The sequence below is a fragment of the Stegodyphus dumicola genome, chromosome 1, assembly GCF_044657685.1.
Source record: "Stegodyphus dumicola isolate Sdum_Otavi_A_Nest chromosome 1, ASM4465768v1".
NCBI lineage: Eukaryota > Metazoa > Arthropoda > Arachnida > Araneae > Eresidae > Stegodyphus > Stegodyphus dumicola.
In genome coordinates, this window is record NC_140768.1 from 218,553,082 (window position 1) to 218,565,227 (window position 12,146).

Here is a 12,146-nt window from a genome sequence, read left to right on the forward strand (position 1 = left end):
GTTTCACATAATAATTTACATTTTCCAACTACATCAATTGTAGTACCATTGTAATTATTTAAAGTGACTTTTGATTTAGTCAAACATTTCTCTCTTAAATTTAATTGTTTAAATTTAGGCAATGGTAGCACATTACACTGAGCTCCAGTATCCAACTTAACAAATAAATATTTAGATATGTTTACTTTTAGTTTTTCAAACCATTCGGTTTTATTTTTAGAAAATGGATTTATATCTTCTACTGACCCTAAAATATATTCATTACCATTATTATGTAACTCATGCTCTAAATTATTCTGTACAACATTAACATTTTTAAAAGTGCACATTTTAGAAAAGTGATTTTTCTTTTTACAGTACAAGCATATCTTATTATAAGCAGGACAGTTGTATAACTTATGAAAAGTTCCACATTTTCTACATGGTTTTGGATTATTGTACTTATTTCCTTGATAGTTTGAAGAAGATTTAGTACTTTGTTTTACATGATAGTCTTTCTTACAAGGCTGACTTTTTTCCTCTGAAGGTCGAAATTTATTACGTTTGATAGCTTCTATTTTATTTTCTTCAGTTAGAGTTTTCAGCTGAAGTTCTGCTAATTCAGAAGCTTTACACATTTTTATACATTTCTCCAATGTTAACTGATCTTCCCTTAATAATCTATCTTTGAGATTTTTATTTAGAATTCCACTTACTATTCTATCCCTTATTAAACTATCTTTTAATTCTGCAAATCCACAGTTGCTACTTAATTTCTTTAAATCGGTTAAGAAATCATCAAACGATTCACCTACATGTTGTGTTCGACAGAAAAATATATGTCTATCAACACTTTCGTTTGCTTTCGGTATGCAAAAATTTTCGAAAGCTTCAATTACTTTGTCAACATCCTTCTTATCTTCTTCACTTAAATTAAAAGTATTAAATTTTTCAAGTGCTTCTTCACCAATTATATGCAATAAAATAGCTACTTTAATTTCAGGTGATTTAGTAATACCACCAGACGCTAACATATAAATTTGGAATTTTTGTTTCCATTTCTTCCAATTTTCGCTTAAATTTCCTTCGAAACTTAGATTACTTGGTGGCTTTAATCCATCCATATTTAATTTAGGACTTTAAATAGTTTATATATACGTATTTTTAGCCACTTCCAATAAAAATAAACAACTCACTTACCAGCGATATAAGTTTCGATTTCACAGTAAACAACTTCCCATGATGTTTTTGTTTAGAACATCTTTACCGAGGCTGCATGGTTTTTGAAAAAAGATTTTCTTTTTTAATCAACGACGGGCTGCGCCATGTGTTGTATTTTATATGTGTTGGGTACGTGCTCAGTGATGATTACAAGATGTACACAAACATCGTTTATTCTACATTGCTCAACAGTTATGGTTAAAGATAATAATAGATACAGTTACACTTACATATATAACAGTTCCCTTTGGAAAGTCTCCCAGGAAAGCATTCCTTCCCTTAGACAAATATCCTTCATAAATGCTTCGCTGTAACTAAAATAATCCAGTCCAAAATAATGTTTAAAAGCTATAGGGAGAAATAGTTTCAATTCAAAATTTCAAAGTTTTATTTGGAATAAAATTAATGAAGTTTAAAAACGTATTCTGAAACTATTACTAATTTCCATCTATTAACTTTTTGTTATTATGCTACTGTATGTGATTTGCATATTTCAGTTCATCGAGAGACGGAAAATCACTTCTAACTTGGACCGAAATCAATAATGAAAAAAATATGATATGGACACTATATGACTTCCTTGGTCTATTAAATTATATACATTTTTGCTAAACTTCATTTTAAACTTATTTTCTCGAATTATAACTTAATTAACCAAGCTGTCAAGGCAAGTTGAAAAGGACATCAAAAATTTCAAATTTTGAAATTAAAAATCTAGGTCAATTTTTGTCGTATGGGATTCAAACTTCTTTTACTTTTATTTTTTCATGATGCGTATAAAACTTTCCTTTAGTATAGGAACAGGAATACCACATTAAAAAGTTAAATTTCATTATCTGTCGAAAAAAAATTTTTTTAATCTGAAATATGAAAATGTTAATATTTTTGTAATTTAAAACACTACTCTAGTTGGAAGTATATGTCTACGACCCACGATTGTGAAAATAAAAGCAAGGTAAGGAGAGTTGGTATATAATATATATATACACACACTTGTGATGCTCACTATCAAGTATCTGGCTGTGGTTAGCCAATCAGCTGCCTCCTTTATGGCAAGATTCCAACAAGACGAGAGTTGTCTGCAGGGCGTGTGGTATGGCATTTACGTCTGAGTTCGAGCTTCTATTTTTTCAGTGTGGCTGATTTAATTTGTAAGGTGTTAGGAACACCCGAGTTTCAACGGAGTTATTTTTTAAATCATAATCTATCAACATGTAAATATTTTGTACATAAAAGTCATGTTTTTGGATAATAAAATTGGCAAATTTACAATCACGTATTGTGTCACGTCTCTGCCATCCCGACAAGTACGACACTCATGATTGCAACAAAAAAGAGGGGTGCACAGCTCTGTTATAGTATGCAAAATTTCAATGTTTTCTGGCTAGTCATTTTTGAGTTACATGTGATACGCCATACATAAGTAGTTACAGATATCATGAAAAAAAAAAATCCATTTTTACTCGGTTTGTTTTGGATTATTTGATGACTGTAAAGAACTCAAGGGGTATCTGCCTAAGGGTAGGTATGCCTTCATAGAGGACTTTCTAAGGGAAACTGGCTTGTATACATGTTACACATGAGGAAAACTACAAAAATGTCCATACAGCCAACTTATTTGTGGGATTCGAACCTTGAACTGAACTACCTGTGTTCAGCAACTTTATTACTCAGTCGCTGATGAAATGAACCCATTTCACACTCCGCTTTGTAATAAAGAGTATTTTACATGCCAAAAAAAGAATTAGTCAAAATGGATATTTCTGTTGATATCAGATAACTGAAAATTTTCACAATTATAATCAAAGAGTTGACAAAGCAGACAGAATACCTAAAAGAAATTTATTATCTGTTTTTTGAATTCTTACACAGACTCGCTTTATTGAAGAGCAAATTTTAAGGGATTTTTCATGATTTTACAACATTAAAATAATTCTCTAATTTTTCTGAATTCTTTTGAAATTTCGAGACAGATTCCATCATTTAAGAACAATCCATTTTCAAATTTAAACCATGTTACGTATAGCAGATAGCCACCAATAGCTGTGTGATGCCATTGGTTACCTACTATCACTGAATAGTGATAGCTTGACCAGGGTTCGAATAGCAGGGAATGAGCTGGATATATAGGTGTTTTTCCCCAATTGTAGCAGAGATAAGCCAATTTCCCATAGAAAGTCCTCCTTGAAGGCATCTTATGCAGATAATCCCATGTGCTTTACAATAATTAAATAAATAAACCAAACCAACCATGATAATAGATAACCAAATTTAAAAAAAAATTCTATGTGCATATAACATACCAAATTATACTACCAACTTAAATCAAGATCTTGATCTCTTGTAGCAATTCCGTTTTTCTATTTATACTTACAAAGCTTGGCTGTTTGAAAATAAATATAACTTAGTACATCGTTATCGACAGGTTCTTTGGGACTGTAAGCGAAAATCTTTGGCTGTTAAATACTCACTGAATTTTGTGATTTATCCCTAGAGACTTTCATTAATTTGCACCAAATTCCACCCCTTTTGTATCCTGAAAAGACTATACAATTTATATGTATATATAATTTGCATGTTGTTTGCCTACGTATTTCATTGGTTGAAAATTCCTGTCATCATAGTTGTTATATATGTAATTGTATCTATTATTATTGTTAATCATAACAGCAATATAGATTAGTAGAGTAACAATGTAGAATAAACGATGTTTGTGTACATCACGTAACCATCACTGAGCACTTATCTAATATATTAAAATAATACAATAGTGACATGTACATCAAATCCAGTCAAAATTTAAATCTCTGAAAATGATAAAGCTTTTATCCTCATCCAGTATATGTGAAAGGAGTCATTCTGAAAAAACTTTCTTACAAAGAAATAAAAATCAGCTTTAATTTTAGTTACTCAAAATAATTCATATGCAAGGAAAAATTGAATATGGAATTCAAGATCCCTTTCTTATGATAAAAAATTAAACATATTTCTACATTAAAAAACCAAAATTGTTCTTACAGAAATTGGATATTAAAGAATTCAGAAAGAGCATATTCCCATCTACCATACGAAGGAACTGCAAGTAACATCAGGATAAGGTAAGATTTTAGAAAGTATTCTCAGCTGGGTTGGCAAGTTTCTTCAGTGGTAGAGAAACTCAGCAGGGAGAAATTTACTTATTTGTTATTATTAGTCCAAAGAGATTTGAGTCCCGAAAGACTATTACTTTCGTTTTGGCATTTTGCATCGGACTCGTATAAATGTCGGTTCACTTTTGAAACTGTTGCCACAAAATGTTACAATCCTGCATTATATTTGAAGAAATTAAATAATGAAAAATCTGCATAAATGTGTGTATATTTCTCGCATTGTGATAAAACAATGGTATTTAGAGCCATCCAATTTTGAATGACGTAATACTACTGCGAATATGGGCATCTGAAATCCAAAATTTGTTTTATTATTGATTTCAAATTTTGTAAAACTTTAACAAATTTTTGAGTAACAAACTCAACGATTTAAAAGCAAGCAACAAAGGCAACACTGTACTGGGGGGTACCTTTTTATCTCCAGCGCGTCGAATTATGTATCGGAAATTCTAAAGATATGCTCATTTTAAAATTATTTTGTGACATTGCTATTAAACTAAATTTTATGGTTTAAGTGCAAAGAACATGATATTTAATAAATAAAGGTAACACACAAAACGTTAAAAAAATGCCCCTTGGACGTAATTTAAAATCTGAAACATTTCAGATTTTTTTGTTTTATATTTATATATTACTGATCAATTCAAACATTTTCACTGTATGTACATTTAACTTCATTTATAAGTTTGCCGTAACCCTTTAATAATATGTACAGTGATGCAAAAAGAAGTTGCAACACCAAGAAATCATTTCAGACAAATGAAATACAGCCAAAGCATTTATCTGGGTAACATATTTAATTTATCAATGTTATGTGAAATGATGGTACATTAATAACTAACATAATCACTCCGATGTTAAATGAAAGTATGGAAATGCATTGTGTCGTACAGGTGCCATGTATCATTTTGTGGGATGATATTCAGAGCCTGTTGCACTTAGTCAGATCACCAACAGTCCATGCCTTGTAGATAACATTGGAATTGTTATCCATACTATTGGAAAATGTTCCTCGATATTGCTCAATAATGGAAGCACAATGGGTGCATCACCAGTCCAATGTAAAATTTTGCTATCGCGTATTATAGTAGATAGTAGTGTCAAGGTATTTAGGATAACAAATGTGCTCCTGCTTTTATAAGAAATTACTCCCCAGATCATTCACTTCTGCTGTAGGTCCAATGTAGCTACATCACAGATAGCTTGGTTCCTGTAGTGCTTGATATTAATATAGTTGTTTTCTTAAATCACCAGCTTACTAGATCTCTAGAAAATCATTATACAATGCCGTAGCACTTTTACAAGTTTCTGGACTTCCAGTATAATTCCATCACAGGATATAGTTTTAACATTTATAAATAATTTCAAGTCTTTAATTCATTTTGAACATCTAAAAATTCTTTTCAGACCTGATGTATTCTTTTCTGTGGCACTTAAAGCAATTTTATGCAGCCTGTGAAGACATTTCAATTATGTATTTGTTACAAATGTGATGTAAAGATTTCATCAAGATTTTAGATATTTGAAATCTAAGTTTACATTATTTTCATTACCATTAAAAATAAATATGAATAACGCATGAGAAATCTATAAAGATTTACTTTACAATGCAATATAAATTTTATTCAAAGATATGGATTTGATTAATTTCTATCCATACTTGTCAAAAAATAAATATCATCAGTTTCGAATTTTTGCACTAAGAATAATTGCTTTGTTTGGTAATACATTTATACATGAACATTTTTTCCTTACAATAGAAAATTAATAAGAATTCAACTGACCGATGAGCATCTTCAATATGTGATGAAGATAATTTCTAGTAAATTTTTTACAAACTTTATCAGTATCAATATGCAGTGAAGTGTCAAGCTGTAGATAGGAATTAAGAAGTTTATAATTATTTATATACATGTGTACTTTTATTTTTGTGCCGAAGAAAAATTTACTGAATAAGAGGAAGAGACAAGGTTATAATTATTTATTCTTAAATTTTTTCCCACTTGAAAATTTTTCTCTAAAAACCCAAAACATTTTCATAATTTACTTTTAGTTTGATTTAAAGTAAGTTAATGATTGAAATAAACATCAGTCTTAAAATTTAATATTAGCTGTCAGCGTGTTTAAATTACAAAGGGTAATCAACAAATATTTCTTTCAGATATCAACCATTAGATTTCAGATAAGAAATAAATTTGAATTTTGTTTTTGTGTGCATTATTATTATGTTTAGGTATGTTTTGGTCGAGAATTTGGCATATGTGAAGTTTGAGTTTGAGAGCACTGGTCTAGGGTTTAGATGTAATTTTGGTTAATCTTTTGATTATGGTAACGTGGCGATTTTTTGGCGACCAACTCTGCTACAGCAACCTTCTACTTTTTTTTCGGCGCCATTTTGTCTTCACGAAGTAAAGACATGTTTCTTTTCTTTGTATTTACTCAACACTTTTTCCAACAATCTGCTAGCCGAATTACGCTTATGCTAGAAATTTTATCGAACAAAACTGCTTAATCATGACGAATATTAACTGCAAAATTGGGAGAAAGTGCAGAATCGTAAACTCCTTGCCGCGTTTTTCAGAATCGCATATACACAGTAACCATGTACACATAGACTTATTTTTACTTAAAAAAAATCCCAGAATTGCACAAAAATGGCATTGCGCACACTCTTGACTTTATCCATGTACACTGCTTTTTCCTCATAAATTAGAAAAATTTGCACGAAAATGCAGGAAAATTTTGTGAATCATTAAAGTCGGTAAAAAGCACATATATGAAATTACCTGATCGTGAAAAAGTATATACTCTTTCCAAGAATGAACATTTGCACGTATAAAATAAATAAAATATCCAAAAACTTTTCCCTCTAAATTATCTATTATAAACGTCACCTGCCAATTTATAATGCAAACATTAAAAATGGTTCCAAATACTTAGTGTCAAATATTTAAATTATTTCCATGCGCATTTATTTCTACTCAAACGTATTCCAAAATGCTACAAACATATAACTCACAAAATCACGATCATTAAATTAAAATATAATTAAATTAAAAAACACTACTTAAAATATAAATAAGCACATACATTAAATTAATCAAAATTAGCTTAAAATCCTAATTACTTTAAACTAATTCATTGCTAATAACAATTTTCCAATAATACCATATTAATTTATTTATTCCTTACATTTAGAACAATGCATAAAATAATATCCTCAAATGATTAAAAATACTAACTTACCTAAGTTCAATCGGCTGCAGTACTACTGCTAATTTCTAAATCCGAAATCCAGTAGTCAACTGGCAGTCTATTCTCCCACTAGTAAGAAATTAATAAAATTTCACCCATACTCAAACGACTTTCAGCAAACCACGTACCCTTCCTTACACTCCGTTTCACAAAATGTCCATTTTTACCAGATTTCTTGCACCGCCATTCAAACTTATCTGTAATATCCTTCCTTTCACACAATCTCATTTCATTCCCACATGTTGGACATTCATACTTATCTGCAATTAAACCTACACTCATACACCATTCAAGCAATTCTTTTGGATTATCAGATAAACACAATAAAAATTTAGAATTCACTTTAGATAGGGCCATGGGATCCAAAAATTAATCAACACTCTTTCACACAACACACAATGAAGCTAATACAAAATGCTATAAAGTACTGCAGATATTTTTCCAAATTTCCCCCCCTTTTCCGATTAAAGAACTGTAATTTGTCCATAAATGTCACATGACATATCTCATGATCTCTCATTTCCCTCACACAAAATAATGCGTAATCGGAACTGAGTACTTCTCACATTATTCCCAGAGTCCTACCTTTATCGCCTACCAAAATGTCGCCAAACTTCCTGTTACCATATTCCAAAGATTAGCCACAATTTTATCCATTTTACAATAATTTCTAAGTGGAAAAACAGTTTTTGGTTTACATCTGGGATAACGAGTGGCCTAATGAATTACATTCCTGAACCAAGATTCACTGTTCATAGCAGCTGCTGAATGCTGTTAAGAACTAATCTTTTTAAAAAAAAAAAAAAAAAAACAATTGAGAATGATAGCAAATGTGCTACATCTATAATTGTAGATGTTCATTTTAATGATTGTCTTACGGAAATGTAGAATTCATTTGTCTTTATAATACCTTTAGAGCCTGTAAAATTCGAAAAACTGATACATGAAATAATAAACCAGTGTTCATTTAATGAATAAAATAATAATTAGTTTAAACATTAACACAATGAAGTAGAAAATCTAAATTAAGGAATTCCACTGAAGGTAGTATATATCCTGAAGATAAGTATTTTATTTTTTAATGCGTCATTAACCCTTATTAATAATTAAAATTAATATTTTAATTATCAAATAAGAGTTAATGATACCTTATAATTGATAAAGTGTGTTTTATTTTGATTATGTTGATGACATTTGCCAACTTACAATAAATACTGATAGCTTGGTGACATTTAAAAAAAAAAAAAAAAAGTCTCGAACTCGTACCCAGTATAACTTTTACCAATCTTTAGATTTTCTGTCACTTAGTATGTATGAACTCTTGCTAAAAATATTGTTTTCTTATGCTATTTTTCTTTCTTACATTAAATAAGTAATTATACAAATATAGTTAATAAATGTTGTTTAAATGAACTTCTTCGTTGGTAGGTCCAAAAATACATATCACTGACGGTATCGACATGTTCATCTGCCAAAGACTATAACTATTGCACTAATATTTTGCGGTTTGGTATGGTTTATGATATTATGGCACAGCCTTGAAGGCTATCTGTTTAAGGGGAGGGATGCCTTCATGGAAACTGGCTCGTATACACGTTATACATGGGAAAAAACATGAAAACGCCCGTGCAGCCAGCCCATTAGCGGGATTCAAACTTCGGACTAAACTATCAGTGTTCAGAGTCTTTACCACTCACCCATTGGTGGCACAATGTTTTATGGTCACTAATTGAAAATATTAAATAGCCAAAAGCATGTATTCAACATTGATCTTCAAAAGGAATTCTAACTCATGAAAGTAGATGGATTATGCAATAATAAAAGAAAGTATCTCAAATACAATGTCTCTTCTTGCATTGTTCATAAAAAAACACTAATATCATTTGATAAGTACATAGCCAAGAAGAATTTTTAATGTTAATATTGTTTGTATTTTTTTTTTTTTTTTTTTTTTAAAGACACACTTGCATCATAATATTAATCTAAGGAAATGTATAAAATGCAAGCTCAAAATTTATTGCAAATTAAACCTAATGTATTTCACTGCAATAAATATCAAAAAGTGATTGAGGAAATTAAGTGAATTTTACACCTGATAATCAGTGTGAATATGATAGCCACCCAAAATCAATAATATACTCTAAGAAAATTTCATAATCTCAAGTATGAAAAATGTGACACTTTGTTTAAAAAAAATTCTGACTAAGTTACGGACATCACAAAGATATCTCAATGCAACAAAGACAGAAAATAGGCGAAACTAACAGTAGTTTAAACATATTCATTTTAAAGACATATAACTAAATCTCATAATTGTAAGTAGCAGTTCATTCTCTTATGTTCTTATCTAAAAGAAATTAAGGAACATGATTAATTACATACATAAAAACATTTTCGTTTTACATATATAAAAGTAAGTCAAAGAGTAGCGTCATTCTAGTGAAATACTAAGTTTTAATATTTAGATTAATACTTCAATAAAAAGTTACCTATCAAGGGCAGTTTATAATTAACTCAGCGTCTTGAGTAACTAAAACAGCCAACTACTGCTTCACTACCTTACTAACACTAATTTTCAAGAAAAAAATAAAAGTTCTACCAGACACTTGTTTCATAATTCATTTAATGTGAAAATCAAACTTCTCAAACTTGGCGCGCAATGCCGGCAATGCTAGCAGAAAATAAAATTACGTCACATGCTACAACAGTTAATCTATCCGCAGCCAATGAACTTCCATTAAACAAAACTTTTGCCAATAGATGTCAAAGCTGTAGAAAATGACACATTTCAATGGAATGTATACTAAGATCCAAATTTATTTAAAGGGTAAGGTAAAATCAATATTTCTGAACAGATCATATTAAAAACTATTAGCCTGATAAATTTATAATAATTTCTGCATTTCGTAATGAATCTATTTAATGTTAGCAATCATATTGTGGCAACTGCAGTGAGCTGCAAATTAGACGAGAAGCTAGACTCCGCGCTGTACCCTCATATAGCTAGCCAATTAAATTAGACTTCTCGATGATATCAGCTTGTGGGCGTGGTCTTCTGTTACGTGTCGCGATCAAAGAAAGTTGAACATATTCTTTGACGCGATGGTCCATTTTAACTGTTGACTATCTATCTGACAGTTGTATGTTTTGGTAGTGATTGAATGCGTTTTTTGTTTATTTCGGGAGGGCTGTGTGATCACCGAGGCAAGCGGCAGCACAATCGCTGCGCTCCGTAAAAAAGTGAAAATTTTTCCTTTCCTCTTGGTGATTATCAATTAAATTTCTTTGAAAAATGTTTATTTTTCTCCTACAAAACCTATATCATTCCAATGAATTTCGGCTCCGATGTTGACGAGAATAAAACAGCGGACAATGTAAGGATATACTCCAAAAGCCTGGAATTTTAAGATAAGTACTTTTCTTTCATCTAAACTAAATCAAATTTCTATAAATAAGTGCCTTTAAATCAATAAATCTTAATTTTTCATCAGTTTAAAGCATTAAAAAATACTTGAAATTGCCATTGCTTGTGGCTTCCTTTGTGTATCAACTCGAAACAGACGCCAGCGTTATCAGTTCACGTCTGTCAACACTTACAAAGCCCTTAAGGAATCTCGAGAGAGGGAAAATTTGGGGATGAGAGGGATAATTTGGGCATCGCGCTATTTCCCTCTCGGATCTTCTGGATTCTCTTTTCTTTCTAGATCGCTTGAATATAGTTTCGCCTTTAAATAATATTATACCTCACCGATTTTTTCTCATACTGTTCTTTGCTATCTGTTAAATGTCCATATGTAAGGGATGGTTTATTCTTCACCGCCTTAAATGAATTTTTAGAACTATGAGCTTATATAAATAACAGTGTGCCTCATTGTGTTATATTAACATTTTTTAACTAGTAATAAATTATGATAGTAAAATAATTAATCTTGTAATAAATTATGATAGTTAAATTAATAAATACTGTTTAATTTGTGTTTTTAATACATATACTCAGTAATTTACGCACACACATATATATATATTTATTTTATTTATTTATTTATTTATTTGGGTGTGTGCGGTTGTGGTCTTGTATTGTATATGATTCTATGTTGTTAGTCTGCTGCTGCTTTTTGAAAAATGTATGAAAATGTTGAGAATGAAAGTAGCATAAGTTACTTTGGTTAAATTAATATATACTTTTGTTTGATGACCTTTGTTGATATCTCAGGATGCAAGCGTACATATTACTTTATATTCCATGCTAAATACCTTGATACGAAGCATTTTAACACCGTCAATATTTATTTTTTCTCCAGTAACACATCTATTCACCATTACCAAACACACTCACTACACAAACACACCTGTGAGACACTATTTATTGCAAATGAAGACAGTTTCTTCTCCTTTTAACTACACTCATGGACACAATCGTATTTAGGATATTTTCTACTTCTTTTCCTTTTCTTTCTATAGGCCCTTTTTTTTTTTCCCTCTATTGTTTTTGGGCCATTTATTTTAAATTTTATTTTGTCCCATCTTTTCTTCCTGGCCTTT

The 12,146-nt window shown here is 30.3% G+C and overlaps 1 protein-coding gene across 6 annotated transcripts in view; it reads right to left on the bottom strand.

The window, feature by feature from the left end:
* Nucleotides 1–10,539, bottom strand: part of LOC118180108 (protein regulator of cytokinesis 1-like) — a 50,141-nt gene extending 39,602 nt beyond the window's left edge. For all 6 annotated transcript variants that reach the window (XM_085825692.1, XM_085825684.1, XM_085825688.1 and 3 more), the window contains exon 1: nt 10,094–10,539. The gene's annotated coding sequence lies outside the window, so the exon portion shown is untranslated. The remainder of the gene's footprint in view (nt 1–10,093) is intronic.
* Between the last annotated feature and the right edge of the window lie 1,607 nt (nt 10,540–12,146).